Below are 20,790 nucleotides of genomic sequence, written 5' to 3' on the forward strand. Positions count from 1 at the left end.
AGGTCGCCACTATAGGGTGTTTAGCTAAAAAAAGGAATTAAGTGTTTGGGTTAAGGGCTAAACAACTCTTGGTGGAAATGCGGACTATTCATTAGGCGTCCTAAAAGGGTGTATATGGAATTCCAAGGAAAGTGTATTTCGATGTCAAAGAGACAGTATGTAACTGGGTGAACGATTTATGATCGAAGGTAGATAGTGGATCGTGAAAGATATGAATGATGCCCTAAGGAGGAGAAGGAATAATTATAAATATGCTCGCCAAGGATTCGTATCCTCATGCCTACGTATTCTCATCGTGCAATGATAAAATCAGAGCAATCATAGTTCGGAACTATGAGAATAGAAAGAGAGAGAGATATTTGTCTAAGCAACAGGGACTCACAAGACAAACACTTCTTCAAGGAAGGATTGTAGTACTAGAGTGCAAGGAGTGGTATATCACTTGCTGGGGAATCAACAATTCGAGATCAAATAAGGATAGTATCTTGGATCCAAGATAGGGGTAGACTCTTAATCGAAGAGCAAAGTGGCGTCTTAGCCGAAAAAGAATGAATTAAATGTTTAGGTTACGGGCCAAACAACTCTCGGTTGATGAGGTGGATTGTCGTTGTCGTCCTAAAAGGATTGGCAAGGAGCCCAGGGAGAAGTATGATTGATCTCAAAAAGATGGTATTGATTGAATGTATAAAGAATGGTTGATTGATAAATAAGGTAGATTGATAAATAAGATAGCTCGCGAATAATCTAGATTCTTCTGCCCACGTACCCTCATTATGGAATAAGGAAATCAAAGCTTTCGTAGTTCAGCCTAATAGGGCTGAAAATAAGATGATTGGAAGTAAAAGAATATGATTGAATGATTGAAGTGAATAGAATGGAGAGATGAATAGACTTGATAGTTGTAGGATAAGAATCACACTAAAGCCTATGAGTAAAAGTGGATACGATAAGCAACGAGCCAAATGTCTCACACCCAAAGATATCCAGAATGAGTGTAGGGAAGCTCCAGTCTCATTCCTTTTTCACTACTTAAGGCTCATGGCATGTAGCTCTCTTTTTAACTTTCAAGTGGAGAGAAAAGAATATTTGTTATTTCTTGTGTTGATGAAGACCTTATCACTCGCTCAATTCGAATTGCACTAAAGTCTATGAATAAAGGCGAATACGATGAGCGCTGGGTCATTCGTCCCATACCCAAAGATACTCAGAATGAGGGTAGGAATTCTCCAATCCCATTCCTTCTCTATTGCTTAAGGCTTGTATCGTACAACTTGATTCGTTATAGATAATAAGTTGTTGATGTAGTCCTTGCATGATGCTTTGTTTTGTGAAGAGAGAGAGAGAGAGAGAGAGAGAGAGAGAGAGAGAGAGAGAGAGAGAGACAGAGAGAGAGACTTGTAAATCGTATGGTTAGAATTGTGCTAAAGTCTATGAATAAAGGTGAATACGATGAGCGTTGGGCCATACGTCCCATACCCAAAGATACTCAGAATGGGGGTAGGAATACTCCAGTCCTACTCTTTCTCTATTACTTAAGGCTCATGCCACACAATTCTAACTTTGATTTAACAAGCTCTTATAGTTTGCCACCTTTGAATCACTTGTATAATCCGCTGCTTGGTATGACTGAGGATGCCTTGATTGAAGATCTTGACTTGAGGCTTCGAGCTCCACAGCTTAAAGAAAAAGTCTTATTGAATGACCAAGGATTCTTTTGGTCATTCAAATTAGACTATGAGATTATACAAGTTTAAAGGATTTAATTGATCAAAATTACTTTTGATCGATTTGAATCAGAGGGTTTGATTTAATTTGAAAACTAGGTTAGAACCTAATCTAGTGGTTAGGATTGTATAGACTACCCTAAGGGAGCATGTTATAGTTAGTCAAGATTTGGTTAAAAATCTATGTCAAAAAAGTTCTAAAGGGAACATGCAATTAAATGGTCAAAATAAAAAAAATAACCCCTAAGGGGTAAAATGGTCAATTCACAAAAATATCCAATCATGAACACAAATTTATTTCTAATTAAAGTTTAATTGGAAACTACAAATTGATTAAACTCTAAATTCTAAAATTAACCTAATGTTCAAGAATTAGCTAAATTATAAAATTTCTAATTCCTAATCTAACTAAACTATATTAAAATCTAATTAGAAAACTATACAAAAATCTAATAAAGTCCTAAATTCTAATTAAAGTCTAAATCCTAATTAAACCTAATTAAAATACTAACAAAACAATTACCAAAAATATCAACACAAAATAAAATGGAATTAAAGGTAATTAAAATGGTAATTGAAATATTAGGCCAATGGGCGTGCATGCCCTAAATAGAGTGCATAATCCAGCAATAGAGACTTTAGGCCCAACAGAATAAGCCCAAATATCAAGAAGTGTAGTTGAATTTAGCAAGTATGTTGCTAAGCAAAATAGGGGTGTAGAAAGCAAAATATTGGGCTTAATGGCTAAGCCCAACATAATTTACAAGGGAAATGGGAGAAGAATTCAGAAACCATAATTCATCATCTCTACACACAATAATCAATTCTCATGTCAAAAATGAACCACCACCGGAGCTCCGACAACACCGCGCCGGAGGCGGCGGAGTTGGCCGAAATCAAGAAAAAGCACCACTTTCTTACTCCTCTCAACCTTTTCTATCCTAATCCCTCATCCATTCTAACCACAAATTAATTAATTCTGGAAATTGAGCAATTAAAGTCAAGAACCCTAAGCACAAAATATAAAATTAAATGGAGATGGAGGAGAATCAAACCACTAAACCTTGGGGTTTTGATTCTCCATTACATAAGCTACATTATGGTATCAAAATTCAGCAAATAAGCAAATATGAAAATTCACCGACCTACAAGACGGAGTATTGTCTTGGAACTTGTTGAAATTTGAAGGTGATGAAGATGGAGAAGATAAAACCAGAGGTATGCTACTTAGACTCTTTAATTTTCTACTTCTACTATGAACTCATCCTCTTCAAGAATCAACTTTGAAAAATTCTGCATTGAATTGTTGTTGTCGATGTTGATTATACGAATGTAGGGATGATTGTTGAGGGCAAGGGGTTTAGCTCAATTGATAACAAACTTCAATGTAAAGCTTGCTCCAATGGTGGTTTGAGCTTTGGTGTAGGGTGAAGAATTGGAGAAGATGAAGTGAGAGAAGTTGAATTTGCAATGAGTAATTTGAGAGTGATCAAGTTCTGATTTTTGCTCCCCCTTATGTTTATATAGGTTACATGTTTGGATCAAATGGAGGTTTGAAGTTAGTTTTGTGAGGGTTGGAATTGGTTGAACGAGGCTTGGAATTTGTTAAAATGGTTTGGAATTAGTTTGAAGAGGTTTGGAATTAGTTTGATGTGGTTTGGAATTAGTTTGATGTGGTTTGGTTTGGGACTGTTATGACAGTTGGGGATGTTAGAATAGCTTAAATTTGATGTTGGAAATACTTAGTTTAATGCATGAATGTTATGGTAGGTTGCTGCATAATTGTGTAGAGATTTTAAGGTGTATTGATGCAAGCATTGAAGCTGTTTTTGAGTGCAAAGGAAACTATATTATTGCTGAAAAATGATGTATTTTGACCCACTGTTTCAGGGTAAATCGATTTACCAAGCATGTAAATCGATTTACATCATGAAAAATTGTTTTTTTGGCTACTGTCCTAGGGTAAATCGATTTACCAAACATGGAAATCGATTTCCACCATCCAAAAATTCATTTTTAATTACTGGAGCAGGGAAATTGATTTCCTAAACATGGTAATCGATTTCCATCATCCAGAAATGTATTTTTTGGCCACTGGAGTTGGTAAATCGATTTCCATCATGCAAAATGGTTTTTTTTTCCTTTTTTTGATGCCTGGGGTCGTGTGTGAGGCATAATGGCTTGGATTTCTTTGAATGAATGAATGAAATTGAATTAATGGGTCATAGAATGACTTGACCAAATAAATTTGTATCAATGGGACTATAAATCAAATCATGAATGAATCTTGACCTTTTAATAAAACCATGCAAGTAATGGATGAAGTGAGAATGAAATAAAACTCAGATCAAATGGATCATGATACCATGGGGTCAATGAAACATGAATGCAAACATACCTTGAATCAATCACATAACACCATGCATTAGGATTTACTAGGTCAAAGTTCAAAGCTATGTATCAAGCAAGAATCTCGAGCCAGGTGAGAAGCCAACTCAAGTGGTGTAATCGAGTCATGATCCTCAACTAGGGTTTCCAACGCATCAAAGCAAGACATATGATTCATGAACTTCCCTGATCAAAATCAGGGTTTCAAACCAATCACAAAGCTCCACAAGCAACATCTCAAACCATGGGCCCACAATTAGGGTTTGAAAGTCAAGTCAGTGACAGAAGGTCAAATACAATATCCCAATGAAATCATGATCAAGAATCAGGGTTTGGATGCCCAGGTGAATACCATGGTGTAATCATCAAGAAACACGGTCTCAAAGAATCCATAAATTAGGGTTTCTCCATACGGTGAGCCATACCACCATCTTCAGGCCAAAACCCATATTTTCATTAGCTGCGAACCTTGAATCTATGATGTTTGTTAGCATGTGTTAATCATGAATGAATGATGTACGTGAATGAGGAATTAATGAGTATAGATGGATCTCAAGTTATAGGTTAGATGAAAAGCAAAAAAGAGGGCAAGTTTTAGGGTACAACAAAGTGCAAACATGTTTCTTCTATTGAATAATTATCTTGAATGAAGCTATTAAGGTTGAGTTTCATCAACAAAAGGTAATTTCTCGTTGCTATAATAAGCATATTCAAATGTAAAGCATGTATGTAGGGAGTTCACACAATGTCCAACACTTTATGCAAATTGAAGCACACAGTTTTGTAGCTATGTTACAAAGAAGTTAGGTTGCATTTGAACACGGTAAGTAGCAACAAATCAACTAATATTTTAAAATATAGAATTAATTATGTATCTAGCATAACATTTAACATATGCCAATACTTAAGTTCAATGGTTAACTGTAGAGTTTTCATATGCATTCTAAGATGTCTATCAATAACATTCAGAGAAAATGGAAAGGTTTGAGTTAAATGTAAACAATTTATAGATTCATAGAAGGGTAATAAATTGATAGTTATATGTTAACTCTACTAAGAATATCAAAATCTTACAAAACCATCTAAAACAATAAAACTTGCAATATACATTGCAATGAATAAATTAAGAATTTAGTAACATATGACAAATTGACTTTTATGTAGATAAAACCTTAGGAGTTAATCACAGATGCGTTAAAGATCCTCAATATTAATCATTTTTATAGCAGAACTGGTTTAGATGCACAATAACTTTGTTAAATTGTTCCTCCTCAAATCATTCAAGAACACCATAAGTGAAGTTAGACTAAAAGCAGGAATTTGTGAAAAATTTCTTTTTGAACTTTTCTCTCAGTTTGGGATAGTTAAAAGGGTAAAAAGAGGAGGATTAATTCTTGAAGTTGAGTGGAGTCGAAAGTTTGAATATGTGGAATAGTTTTCTGATTATCAATGAAATTTTTCCTTTCCTTTTCAATCATATTATAGCATAATCTTTTTTATTGATAACAAATATTTTTGAGTTTTTTCTAATTAACTTAGAAAAAATGTAGAAAAAACAATTTAACACAGAAAAAATGGAATTTGGAAAGGCGCCAAGTGAGAAATACTAATTAAACTATTGAAAAAACATAAAAATAAAGTAACCGGGATTCGAAGCATCCCTAATATTTATATTCTCTCAGCTTTTTACTAAAGACCGATGTAATATGTTATATTAAAAATAAAATAGTGCTCCTTATAAATATATTCCCTCAGTTTTATGGATAACCGAGGTAAACAGTTGTTAGCATGACGCTACCAGAAACTATACTCTCGGTTTTTAGCATTTCTAAGTGAAAGCTTCGTCATAAAAAGTGTTATTTATAGTAGTGTACTTTTATTTCAGTGGGTCGTTTTAGTTCATTCTTATGTTCGGTAAGTTTTCCAAACGGTTTTGTGATATCCAAAGACACTTTTATGTCCATTACTTTTGGTTGTCATTCCCTGCACATAGATCTCAGGATTTTGTTAGCACAATCTTTGTTGAAAAAGGCATTTCCTAGACTGTCTAGCTTATTGATTAAATGGAGAAAACGGGTAAATGAATTCCATAAGTTATCAGGGATCCATATGGAAAAGTTTGTACTACTCTATAAACATATTGATTTTAGAATATTTAACGTCTCCGGTACCTTCGTAAAGGGTTTGAAGAGCGTGTAGCGGTAAATTCATGATCACTGAGCTATTGCTTAGCTCAACGTCAATAAAACCAGAGTCGCCGCCGTGCTTTTATTGTTTCCAAAGGAAAAGGGAAAAATACGAACAAAACCCAAAGATAAGAAGTTTTCAAATCAAAACTAATAAAATATCAGAGATTACATGTAAGGGGTTGGTTACAAAGAGGGAATTTATTAGCACTTAAAGTGTCCTAGGTACTCCTAGGGAGCCCTTTTTGTGTGCAAGTATTTTAGTTAAAAAAGATGTTTTCTAAAAGATAGAATGAGGGGATGAGAAAATAATTCATTATTTATAATTTTGTGTTTGACAAGACCTTCGGTCTTATGCCTACGTACCAACATAAAAATAAGGGATCAAAACCTCGTAATTCGTGGTAAATATTTTAAAAATGGGTGTATTAATTTTAACTAAAGCTTAAAGATATTTTGTTATCAAAGGGAGAATACTCAACCAAACATCCACCGATAATGAGGGTTTTACAACACTTAAGAGGGAGGGCTCTAACTTAGATTCAATTAACAAGTATGCCACTAACCCCTAATAAATGGAAAGTCTTACAATCAATATATCATGGAATGGGAGAATTATATCTCAACCAATGATAACTCAAATCTAAATGCTTCCTTTTGAAAATTTTAAAATAAAAAGGCACAAAATGGACAAAATGATTAGATGAGATTGTTAGTTATTTTTTGTCTTTTTGAAAATAAAGTCAGTATGATTATGTTTATTTACAAATTTGATTTAAGAAAATATTTTTGAAAATCAATGGCATAAGACCAAGGTTTCTACTCATTAAAACAAGTCTAAGTTAAAAACACAAGAAAATAAGTTTTTTAAATGAGGGAGAGATTTTGAAATTAAAGAAATAGGAGGAGATGAAGGTACTATCCTAGACAAGATTTAAAAGTTTGAAAATATCTAACCAATGGGAAGCATTCACAAGACAAGAATGTCAGATAGAAACTCATTTCCTTTGGATTGTTAAGCAAGCAACAAGCATAATCATCTAAGCAATTAATATGAAGACCAATGGAATCAAATAAAGATAACCAAACATCCAAGCAACCACTCCAAAAACAAGCAGTCTTCAATGTCCTTTAAGTGTATCAGATGAAATATCCCTTGAAACATACTCAAAGAGAAACCATCAGATAATATCAATAGGATCAAAAATAACAACTTAAGCATAGAGACAAAGTGAGTATAACAGATAAACCAAAGAAGTCTCTCAAGGCTTGTATCATATGAATGACATTGGCCAAGAAAGGTCTCAAATAATGGCATTGGCCAAGAATCTCCAAAGCATATGGATCCAACAGTCCACCAATGTATTTTTTAAGGTTTTTGTTTTTATTAAGTGTTTTAAGGTCCTAAGACCACAAACAAAACAAAATCATAAGCACAAAATATAATACAAGCACAAAATATGGCTCAAGTGAGCAAAGTGAAAATGACTGAAACATAAACAAATTGCATGAATGTAAATGACAATGAATGATAAAGTGCATAACTTTAAATTGCATTAAGGTAAATTACATTTAAAATAAAGTTAATACAAATAAATATTAGTAAATGTTAGTGGAAGAAGAAAAGTTATTAAAGTCAGTTTTTGGAGAATACTCAACCATCCACTCACAAACATGAAGATATGTACCTAGACATCATCCATGAGAAGGGATCCAACTTGGATAAATCAACAAGTATGCCACTAGCTATCACAAATGGAAAAGAAGCAAAATCTTCATACAATACCATGAGAAGCAAAATCCTCACCTACAAAAATGTTATGCCTTTTGGAAAAATTTAGTTATGTTAAGCAATCGTAATTGGACTTATGTAGAAGTCATAACTATCTGAGGCAGGGAAATGATAATATTGGTGTTAATGCATGCTAGATACAAGGTATCAAGACTAAGCTCCTAAAGCATACCACACACAAAAATAAGAGGGAATAGACATATCTCAATCAAGCTCATGTTGATTCATCTGACACAAGGTCATTGATGAATCAACTAGCATTTGAATCTTTGAGAAGTCATTGGCCATGAATGGATTGGGAAATAAGTAAGATGAAGATGAAGAGATAAAGTTAAAGTGAAACCCAAATTGATCAAGGGATGAACCTCATTTGATCAATACCATCCATTCATTTTGAGAGATGAAGTTCAAACTTCATCAACCCCCTAAATCCAATGGTATTGATCAAATTAATGTCCAATTCAACTAAGATCAAAGCCAAGCAGAAAATTGAGTCAACACAAAGTTAGAACAAAAGCTCAACAAAATATTAAAGCAATTAAACAATTTATATTCAATTTTTAAATGAAGAAAAATACATTTTGAAAGGGAAAAAAACTCAAATTCCTTCAAATCACCAAAGAAATGGCCAAGGCATTTATCATTAATAAATCATAAAATCCTTCAAGATAAGATTTGGATCCATGCAACAATGGAAAAAGAATGAGATAAAAGATGAAAGAAATCGTTTGCAAGTGTTAAAGAAAGATCCAAAACTCTTTGTAAAATGAGATAACAAGTTGTTTGTGAGTTTTCAAATCATCAATGAAAGAATGTGTTCTCTAACATTGTGAAAGGTTTTAGAGTAAAAAATGATTTATAGGTGCTGGAGATGAAGCATAAAAATGGTGGAAAAATCATGTTTGATTCGATTCAGTAACACTTGGTGACTTGAGTAAAGTGGAAAAGTAACGTGGAATGAGATCTGTACTTAAAGAAACACCAATTTTGGTGTGATTAAAGTTAAGCACAAGGCATGATTCGACTCAAACAAGTTGTGATTCGAGTCATATGTTAGTCATGATTCAACTTAAACTTGGAACCGGCTGAATGAAGCTTCATGATTTGACTCATGTTGAAGCTGTTATTAGACTCATAGGTTGCATGATTTGAATCATATGTAAGTTGTGATTCAATTCACACGCTTACACAACTTCATGCTCCTCTCAGTTAAATTTGATTCGACTTAAGGGATTGTGTGATTCGAATCACACATCCAAAATCTCAAATTTTGAAGTTCTTAAATACGTTTTGAGATTTTACCTATGACATGATTTGAACCAATCTCAATTATGGTTCTTATTCAATTTTTTTGACTAATTGACTTAAAGTATATTGTTCATACTCAAACACAAACATTTTGAATTATGCTTGCTAAATATGAATCCAAAACCCGATAATTAAAGACGCGCGATTGAAGATGAGACACAAATATAAAACTAAACTCAAAGTAAAACTTAAGATACAAACAACAAAACCACATAGAGGTCTCCTCCTATTTTTAGAACAAGGAATCCTATGAATCTCACTAGAAATTTACCACTTACCTGCAAAAGTGATACAAAATCGCATTTATAAAGGCATGAAACCCTAAAAACCATATTTTTAGACCGAAATGTGCCTAGTGTGCTTGATCCATACATCTCCCGCTCGACTACCCGACTAGTCCCTCGCATTCAACACATCTCACAATGCTTAAAACTAAATTTTTTGCCTAATCACTTGAGATTTTAAGACATACTTTCACAATTCTCTACCTTTATTCAAAACCTATGATGATGATATATTAACCACCAACCACCTTGATTATCTCTCCAAAGCTTGAATCACTCCTCAAAAACCTTGATCAAGTACAATAAATGCACGAATCTTGATATAGAAAATTGCATACAAGAACCATTATTATTTTTAGGCAGTATCACAAGCTCCCAAGTATTGTTCTTCATTAGTAAAGACATTTTGTCACTCGCTGTATTCAACCATTTTTTTACTCCTTTTGATTTAAAATGTCTCTATGAAGATATTTAGTTCCAAGTCTTGCAACTCTTAATCTATATTCAAATCATAACAAATAAGATAATCATAATCGTATCTCTAAGGTGGTATAATTTCTTTCCTTACCCTATCACGATCCAAATGATGATAAGAGACATTGTAGTTTGTTACTCATTTTAGAAGAAAGAGCCTTAACTTTTTCATCATACCTAGTCTCCCTAGTAGGAACCTCCATCTAAAGCTAACTATTCTCCACCATAATTTCTAATTCTTTTACCTCCAAGTATTTTCACTTCATCCCCATGTGGCTCTCATAGAAAGTAATATTCTTGCTTATGAATAAATTTTGATCCTCCAAATTATACCTTCCCCAGCTTGTATCCTTTCACACCTTCGTCAACTTATAACCTTTTACACCTCCAAATTACAACATACTTGATCCTCCAAACTAATACACACTTCATAACACTAACATTAAGCTTGTCTTGCTTGATATGTGCAAATGCCAAAGCTCTGAAAACCTTAAGATTAGAGTAGTCTATTGGTTTCTCTCTCCAAACCTTCTTAGGTACTTAAAGTATATTCTCATGGATGGACATATGTAGACCAAGTAAGTTGTCATAAAAATAGTCTTACCCTGTAAACCCTTTGGTAATCTAACAAGCAACATCATGCATTACATCTTACCCTCTCTGAAATTGTCATATTTATATGTTCAACTAGGTCATTTTTATAAGGCGTGCCGACAACAATTCTATACATCATAATACATTCTTTCTTACAAAACTCATTAAACTACTATGAGACAAACTTCAAGTCGTTTTCATTTTTTATTTTACTAACATGACATGGTCTCAATTTCCATAGTTTGGTTTTTATCATGAAAGTATTTTTTTTAAGCTAATGATACATGACCAATAATAGTGGAACCATCTAAAATATACAATCCACACATTTTAGACCCTTTAGCTATGATCCATATGCCGTGTGAAATTTTCAATACCTCGTGTTCAACTCTAGTGCAATAACATAAATCATCACATTGCGTATAAGGAAAGCATAATTATCAAATATTTTAAGTATAACCATACCAATATCATTATTTCATGCAAGCCTTATTATTAATGAGTCGGACAAATTCACCTTCTTTCAATTCAGAAGTGTCAAAGTATTTTTTCCATGTGCATACATGATAAGAGCATATCGAGTCAGCAACCCTATTCATATCTATATCTAAACTAGTCATCACTAGTGAACCAACGCTCTCAGAACCAACCTTATATGAGGCAACCATAATTTGTATAGAATCATTATTTACCCCTCTTTCGAGACAATCCTTCTTAAAGTGAATTTTTTTATAAAAAGTGAAACATTATAACCTTGAATTATTAAAACCCTTGAATTTTGACTTAACTCCACTCTCACTCATTCCTCTTAAAGCACTGAAGCCTTCACTATCAACCTTCAAATTTTCCTTTTCATAGCTCCTTTAATCTTATAAGTAATTGAACCTTCTCCATGGTGATAATTTCTTCCTTACCATAAATAAAGGTATTCTTAAAATGCTCAAATGACCTGTGTGATGAGCTCAACAAGCGTAAAACATTGTCCTCATCGTCAAGCTTTACCTTTATATTTTACAAGTCATGAATGATCTTGTTGATTTCTCTCAGTTGCTCCATAATAGATTTGTTGTTCCACATGTAATCTGTGAGCTAATGACTTGATCATATTCAATGATACTCAGATCTCCATAAGAGTTTTCTCCCTGATGACTTCCATTTAGATTTTATCTCGAGACATAAGATAATGGCACTCATGGACTTATCCACCATCTATGTCTTCATTTTTTATGTTAGGCCCACGAGCATCGATGTCTCACCTTTCAATGCTTATACACACATTTTTTTAATTAAGATTTCTTGCATATTTACTTTCAACAACCTGCAATTGTTGTCTCCAAAAAAATCATGATATTCCACTTAGAACCCATGGTAATCAATTGTAAAATTAACCCTTTTGTCCATGGGGGATGCTACTTTTTGTGAAAATTGATATAATGAGCCACATCAAAAATGGTGATGTGTGAGACAAAAAATAATGAAAACAAAAAATAAATGGTCTCAAGCAAAATTAATGTGCCAAATAGTATTAGAAAATCCACTCAAACAAAAATATAATAAAAGACGAGTATACTCATAATGTACTTATTGAGTTTGATCAAACTGATCTACTCTGAGAAAAAGACGAACACCCACCTCCCCCCCACTCCCACTCATACCTGGCAACCCCCACAATTTTAAAATTCCAAAAATATCATTGTTATTATTTACCAACTAAACTTTACTTTTCTTCCAAATTTTTCACTCTTACTAACATATAAAAATCAAAATTTCTGGTATGCATTTTTTTTCGCATTTTTGGAAATTCTCACATTTATACTGGACATTTGAAAATTTTCAGAGAAAAATACCGGAAATTTCAAAAATTCCGGTATTTCCCTAGAGAAATCTTGAACCCATACCAGAAATTGTCAAAAATTTTGGGGACAAACAAAAACTTTCGGAAAGTTCCAATTTTTTTTGCAAATCAATCAAATTTTCAGTAACAGTGCAAAAAACATGAAAAATATTTTACTTGTATGGTCCGAAGCCGGCAGGGTCATCAACATATTTGTGTAACGATTGTACGTAGTTCTTCACCACTGACGCAATATGTTTTCTATGTAACAAGTATAATTTAAATATTTTCCCGCCTCTATATGATATTGACAATATACTTTTATATGATGTAAATGGGAGACATTTGAGTACCGATTGAAGTATTAGCGTGGGCACAAAATATTGGCAAGCAACATGGTATTATTGTTGTGACTATTTGTTCTGATACTGCAAATGGCAAACGAGTTAGGAAAGATAAATTGATTATGGATTGTGAGAGAGGAGGAAATTATAAAATGAAGAATGCATCTGAAAGTAGTAAATTCTCATAAGGAATTTGTAGTATGAAAGTAAAATGTCCTTTTAGGATGAGGTCTATGTCGAGTGGTAGCGATTGTAAGGTGCTAGTTAGGTGTGAGTTACACAATCATAAACTATCTAAGGATTTAGAAGGTCATGACATATTGTGTCGTTTAAAGGTTCATGAAATACAATTTGTGAATGATATGACGAAGTACGATATGGCTCCACAATACATAGTTTCTGCTTTGAAAGACAAAGATCCAAAAAAACCTCACCAGTGTTACCCAGATGTATAAAGCTAGAGCTACATACAATGCGAACAAGAGAGGTCTAATTACAGAGATACAAATGTTGACTTTTATTCATAGAGAAAAGTACATGTGCCGGACTAGAAATAGGGAAGACTCAAATGTTGTTGCTGATATCTTCTGGACACATCTTGGTTAAGTGAATTTGTTGAATATGTTTCATTTGGTATTGATTTTTGACTGTACATAAAATAAAAATAGGTAATGTGCATTGTGATCATACTTTGATATCATTTCGACATACTTTGATTTATCATATTTTTTACTATATGCATCGTGATTATATAGGTACTGGCTACCACTGCTTGAGATTGTTGGTGTTACGTCAATAAAATTGACATTTTCGGTAGGCTTTGCCTATTTGGAACATGAAAGGGAGGAGAAATTCAAATGCTCACCAGAGAAGCTCAAAGAGTTGTTCTCTTCCGAGAAATTGCTACCGAAGGTTGTGGTGACTGATTGAGAACTTGTGTTGATGAATGACATTGAAGGTATGTTTCCAAATTCAACTCATATGTTGTGTTTGTTCCATATTTCAAAGAAACGTTAGCATGAAATGTAAAGAGTATGTTAAATCAGAAAGACACGAATATGCCATGGATTTATGGAACAACATTATGTATGCTAATAGAGAAACTGAGTTTTTTGCACACTTGGAGTACTTTGAGACTGTTTGTGTTGATATTCCTTTGTTTGTTAAGTATGTGAGTGAAATATGGTTGACACCTTATAAAGAAAGGTTTGGTGTTGCTTGGACTAACAGAGTCAATCATTTAGGGAACACAACAACGAACAAGTACTTGGATGTCTTTTTGATGTTATTACATTACTAAGCATAATTTATCACGTTGACTCATTATGGTTTAATTATGGTTTTTAGGATGAAGTCTGCTCATTGGAGACTAAAAATATGTTGAATATAAACCGAGGAGATTTATGTCGAAGTTGGGATGTTGTAAACACCATGTTGAAGTTGCAGTTAGGTTCAATCAGGGTCTTGTTTCAAAAACGCATTGTCAACGTTGAGCATCGGTATAACACTCTATTCAATACCAACTTGCATGGTTTTGTTTCAAGGCAGTGCATACAACACATTGGAAAGGAACTAGAAAGGGTAAAATTTGTTGGTACAAGCAAAGATGTGTGTGATTATTCATTAGAATACCACATGGGTTACTTTGTGCGTGTCAACTTGTCGATTTCCAAATACAAGGAAATTATATTTCCTTTAGGTCTAATTCATATTTTTGGAAGAAATTACACATTGAAGAGCATGATGTCAGTCATGAAGAAAGTGGTATATAGTTGAATTTGGAAGCAGAGTGTGAAAAGTTGAAGAAATATTTCAATACTTTGGATATTGTAAGCTATAGGGTGTTGAAGAAAAAGCTTCGGGAACTAACACATCCATCCACAACTTCTATGTGTCCACCGCCGATGAAGTACAAGCCAAATAGGGGAGTTAAGAATAACAGAAATGGTGAAGAGAGTGATATGCATCACAATCCTTCACAGTGGGAGTGTGGTGAGGGTTCATAGAGGAGTTAGACTAAAAAGAGATCATGCATGAAACTAATAGGAAGTCAACCGTCAAATTTGTCGGGTCAAAGTTAACCATCCACTGCATCTTCAAGGCATTTTTACTTGTCTCAGTTTCCTGTTTTCTTGCATTCATACATTGATAATATTGTTGATGTGGGTGACGATGGAAATTGTGGTTTTCGGGCTATTGCAACTTTAGTTGGATTGGGCGAAGAGCCATGGTTGTTGGTTCGGACGCAGCTAAATACTCAAGTTCATCAACACCCTAAATTGCTTTCCAATTTATCCAATGACACGAATGCTACAGTTTGGAATGTGTTACGAGTAGAACAATTGGGTGTGCAGAGTGTTGATAAATGGATGACGATTTCTGATATGGGTTACCCTATTACTTGTAGATACAGTGTCGTATTTGCCTCTCTGTCAAAGAGGCTTAACATTACCTCTTTCCCTCTTACATTAGCCCCACCTAAGTATACGAGCATGCATAAGATCATTGTTGTTGGTTTTGACAACAACTATCATTGGGTTTAGGTAAAGTTGAAACTTGACTGTCCATTGCCTTCCGTCACTGCCCGTTGGAGACAAAATTATACTGAAGAAGCAAAAACATGAGAATCAGGATATGCATGACATATTAGGCACTAGGAAGATGAAGTTGGAAAGATGAAATTAGGAAGTCATCCTAATTTGTTTTGTAATCTTGTATGTAACACAATTTTTGTAGAAAATATGTACCTATTATATGTGGGTTTTTTTATCGAAACAGTTTTGCAGGTTTCTGTGCAAAATACCGAAAATTTAAGTTTTTTTTGAAATTTTGGACTCTTAACAAAAAATTTAAAATTTCTGATATTCCGAATACTTTAAAATTTCTAGAATGTTATGACATTTTACAGAAATTTCATAATTTTCGATATACCTCTATCGTCAATTGTGAAATTTCTGGTATGTTTTTTTTCGAAAATTATAATTTCACAATACATGTGTCATGGTTGCGGTAAAAAAACTATAAATTTCCAAAAATTTTAATATAGACTCGAAATTTATGATAAAAATTTGTAAGTTTCAATTTTTTTCCAAAATTCATCCAAATATATGACGTTAAAATTGCTCGAAATAGGAGGTATCAAATTCAAATGAGGGATGTGAAGTTAATTGTTTGAAACACACCCAACACACCTGACCCATCTATCTTGTGCTCGACCTCCACCCAAGCCTCATACAATGCGTGTTAAAGTGTCGAAAACTGAACATTTTTGCTGAATCAATTTTTGAAGCATACTTCCACACAATTTATGTTCGCTGCATATAAAATTCACTATTAGAAAGAGTTAATTCGTAAATGTATTCTTCACTATTTGAGAGAATTAACTCTTAAGTTGGAGTTTGGATGAATGGATATTTTGAGGCAATATAATTTTCTTGGATAGAAATTCAAATTACCTAATACAATGTGAATGTCAAATTGATTCCTGTTAATTATTTCAAAACAATAAAATTTTAAGATCATTGATTCAAATTTGCATTATAAGTACACAATACATTCATACCTATATCTAGTGTATATCCATGCATCTATTATAGAATAGAGGAGGGTATCTTAGATGTTCTATGTTAGAGACAGTTTCACGAGGTTTTGATTGAAGAAAGAACAAATTGTGGGCAACATATGTAGTGGTTGGTTGCCTAGTCGGGAGAGATACCTCTTTTCTAGGGACCAAAATCTGTAAGGCTTATGCACATGGGTTTGTTTGTTTCATCTCAATTTATAGGTCTTCAAACATTGTATACAACACCCATGTTGTTTCATCAAGTTGGTCTCTTGTTGGACCAAAATCGTGTCTTGTAAATTATTTTTTATAAATCGAGTATCTTCTTAACGCATGGTAAAGATTAAATATTTATTTGATTTATTTTTATAAAACAGTTTTTTAGTTTTTAAAATTTAAAAATAATAAAATTCGTTTGGTAATATAATTTAACAAAATTATTTTTGAAAATTTTAAAAACTAAAAAATTAAAACAAGTTTTTGAAATTTTTAATTTTTTAAGTTTTGGAAAATTAGGAGTAAGAAAAAATAAAGAAAAGTTGTACACTTTTCATTAATGGTAAAATTTGTAATATTGTAAAACTTAAAAACAATGTTTAAAAACTGGATTATAAAATATATTTTAAAATTAAAAAATAAAACTCATTCAAATAGATCTTAATTTTTCGAATCAGGAGAGCCGTCTAGACTGTAAAACTTTTTTTAAAATACGTGTCTTCAAGAATGAGTTCGAATCTATGATCTCTAATTAAATTTTCATCCAAGTGTTATCGGATGATAATATTATCTTTGATAATAAAGTATATATATATTAAAAATTAAAAATAGAGTAAAAGAGATACTATTGAGAATATGTTGAACTCACCTATTAGTATAATATACTTTTTTATTATAATAATCTCATTGACAAATATGTCTTTCTGCATAATGGTTGTATTCTTTTTTTGTAACTCATATATTATTGTTGTGGTAGACTTTCTTGTTGAGAATGTATCAAGTGTGAGTAGTGTGGATAATAGTTCCACATTTGTTGAAAATATGAAAACTTGAGCATTTATAAATGAGAGAATCCACTCACCTATCACCTTAAGGTTTTAGGTGAATATGTGATTTGTCTCTCACAAAGATGTTGCTCCAAAAGAATAAGCAACACAATGTTCAATACTCCCTAGTGAAAAAGTCCCCAAACAAATGATATCGGAGCCAAATTCGAGAAAATGACCGGCTTACTTATATCGAAAGTCAACGGCGTAAGTGTTGACGCCAGTGTGGTGAATAAAAGATGTTTCGTGCGGTACAAGAGTTTGTGGAAGTAAGAAGAGCTTTCACTTGAGGGGGAGCATTATGGACTCACACTTGAGGGGGAGTGTTGAGAATGTATCAAGTGTGAGTAATGTGAATAATAGTCTCACATTGGTTGAAAATATGGAGACTTGAGTGTGGTGAATAAGAAACGTTCTATTGAAGAGTGTCAACGACGCCAATGTGGTGAATAAAAGATGTTACGTGTGGTACAAGAGTTTGTGGACTCACACTTGAGGGGGAGTGTTGAGAATGTATCAAGTGTGAGTAGTGTGGATAATAGTCTCACATTGCTTGAAAATGTGGAGACTTGAGTGTGGTGAATACGAAACGTTCTGCTGAAGAATGTCAACGACGCCAGTGTGGTGAATAAAAGATGTTCCATGCGGTACAAGAGTTTGTTGAAGTAAGAAGAGCTTTCACTTGAGGGGGCGTATTATGGACTCACACTTGAGGGAGAGTGTTGAGAATATATCAAGTGTGAGTAGTGTGGATAATAGTCTCACGTTGGTTGAAAATATGGAGACTTGACCATTTATAAGTGAGAGAATCCACTCACCTATCACCTTAAGATTTTGGGTGAATATCTGGTGTGTCTCTCACAAAGGTGTTGTTCTAAAATAAAGAAGTCTCACAATGTTCAATGTTCCCTAATGAATGTGCTGATTAGAATTTTTTTAAACATAAAGTGTCCTCATTGTTATCTTTTTCTTCTTCAACTTAACAACAATATCCTAATAAGTGACAATAATATAATAAAAAGAACATAGTGAAAGGTGTTTTTTGTAATCGACATCAAAATTAAAAACATAACCCTTCATTTCAATAAGAAATAAATTATGCAAAAATTATAACAAACTAAGATCTATCAAAATTCAAGCATAATATTCAAATCCAAACTTTTATATTGATAGTTGATTCATCTATTGCAAGAGGGACACACGTACATCTTATGATTGAAAAAAGAATTTATGGTCTCCAATATTCAAGAAGAATAACATAAATTATAATCCAACATTGTACATTGATATTTTTAATCAAATTTAAATTGAAGTCTGTGTCTAGATGAATACAAAAACGATACCGGAAGACAGAGTACATAACCCTACTCGAAAAAAACCACCTAAGATTCCCAATAGATGAAAATAAAAAACAAGAAAAAACTCTAATTAGAAGTAGGTGTGACAGACCATTTTCCCAAAACATTTCAAAGAACAGTTAACTTTTCTTGCATTAATACATGAATTATTGGAGACGATTTACGTTTCTTCAATATTATACTTCCATGAAAGAATTTTTTTTTAGCTATCAACACCATCGCCATAATTGTCTTCCATAATTTTTATGGCTATTGCATCCTCTTTAAAATAAGTCGTTGGTAGTTGAGTTGGAGGTATTTTACAAATATTCTTCAAAACTTGTTTGAATTGTTAGAACTTGGAACCACAATATTGATGAATGATTGAGAAAAATTAGAGTGTGGAGAAGGAAAGATGAAATTGAGAGAGAGAGAGAGAGAGAGAGAGAGAGAGAGAGAGAGAGAGAGAGAGAGAGATTGAGGGTGAGAATATTTTTATTAACATTTACGAGGATGCCTTCAAGGAATATATATATATATATATATATATATATATATATATATATATATATATATATATATATATATATATAAACGGTTACATGATTATGTTAACCGGTTACACCTACGATGCTTTCCCTATTTCTTCAGCTCATAAGTGACTTTTTCCTTGCTGTAACTGGTTACACCTCCGTGTTAACCGGTTACAGCACTTGAATTACCAAAAATACTTTTAACACACCACCTTAATTCAAGTGTTCCAAGCCTTCTATGCTCATGTTCATCTTTAATCTCTTGAACACATCATTTGTGACTCCCTTAGTTAACAAATTAGTCACTTGATATTCACTTCTACAATATCCCAATCTTAACTTTCCTTCACTAACAAGTTCCCTCAAGTAGTGAAACCTCGTCTCAATGTGCTTGTTCCTTCCATGTGCAATTAGGTTTTTAACAAGATTAATCGTAGAAACGTATTAATCAGGAGTGTAATAGCCTTACCCTCATTTCTGCCCAACTCTTTCAATAGATTCATAAGCCACACGACTTTACACGCACATAACAAAGTGACATTGTACTCGGCCTCATAATCTGAGAGTGCAACTACCAGTTTTTTATTTGAACATCGTGAGATTGGTATTCCACCAAACATAAAGATGTATCCAATTGTAGACTTTCGACCATCTTTATCTCCATACCAATTGGAATCGGTAAAACCGAGTAAATTGCATTTTCTACCCGTATTCACTGTGGGAAAGAGAATTCAACATCCAATAGACCCTTTGACATCTCTTAGGATCAATTCTTTGTTTTGGCAACACTATTTTGTTTCGGTGTATAAAATGGTATAACCTCATGTATAATCCATTCTTGATCACAAAACCTCTCAAAGTCTTTTGGGACTTATTCACCTCCAACATCTATTTTAAGCACTTTGAGTTTGTTACCGCTTTGCCTCTCAACCATGGTCTTGAACTTCTTAAACACTTCAAATACCTCATCCTTTCTCTTTACTAGGTATGTCCATATTTTTCACTATGATCATCGACGAATGTGACAAAATATCTATTTCTACCAATGGAATCTACTTGCATCGGTCCACACACATCTGAATATACGACCTTAAGGTGATTCTTGGTTCTATAACTTGCATCCTTGCTGAATTTACCCTTATGTTTCTTCAGTTGCACACATTCTTCACAAATTTCAGCTGGTATGATGATCAATGGCAACCCCATTACCATTCTGTTCTTTTGCAAATCTTTGAGATCTCAGAAATTAAGATGCGCAAGACTATAATTTCATATCCACTCTTCTCGACTTGTCGTTGTAGCAAGGCATATATGCTCCATAACCTTCAAATTAATCTTGAAGGTTTTATAGGCATCCATAGGAGCTTTAAGGACCAAAAACCCGTTT

This window comes from Lathyrus oleraceus, chromosome 5, assembly GCF_024323335.1.
Source record: "Lathyrus oleraceus cultivar Zhongwan6 chromosome 5, CAAS_Psat_ZW6_1.0, whole genome shotgun sequence".
Classification (NCBI taxonomy): domain Eukaryota; kingdom Viridiplantae; phylum Streptophyta; class Magnoliopsida; order Fabales; family Fabaceae; genus Lathyrus; species Lathyrus oleraceus.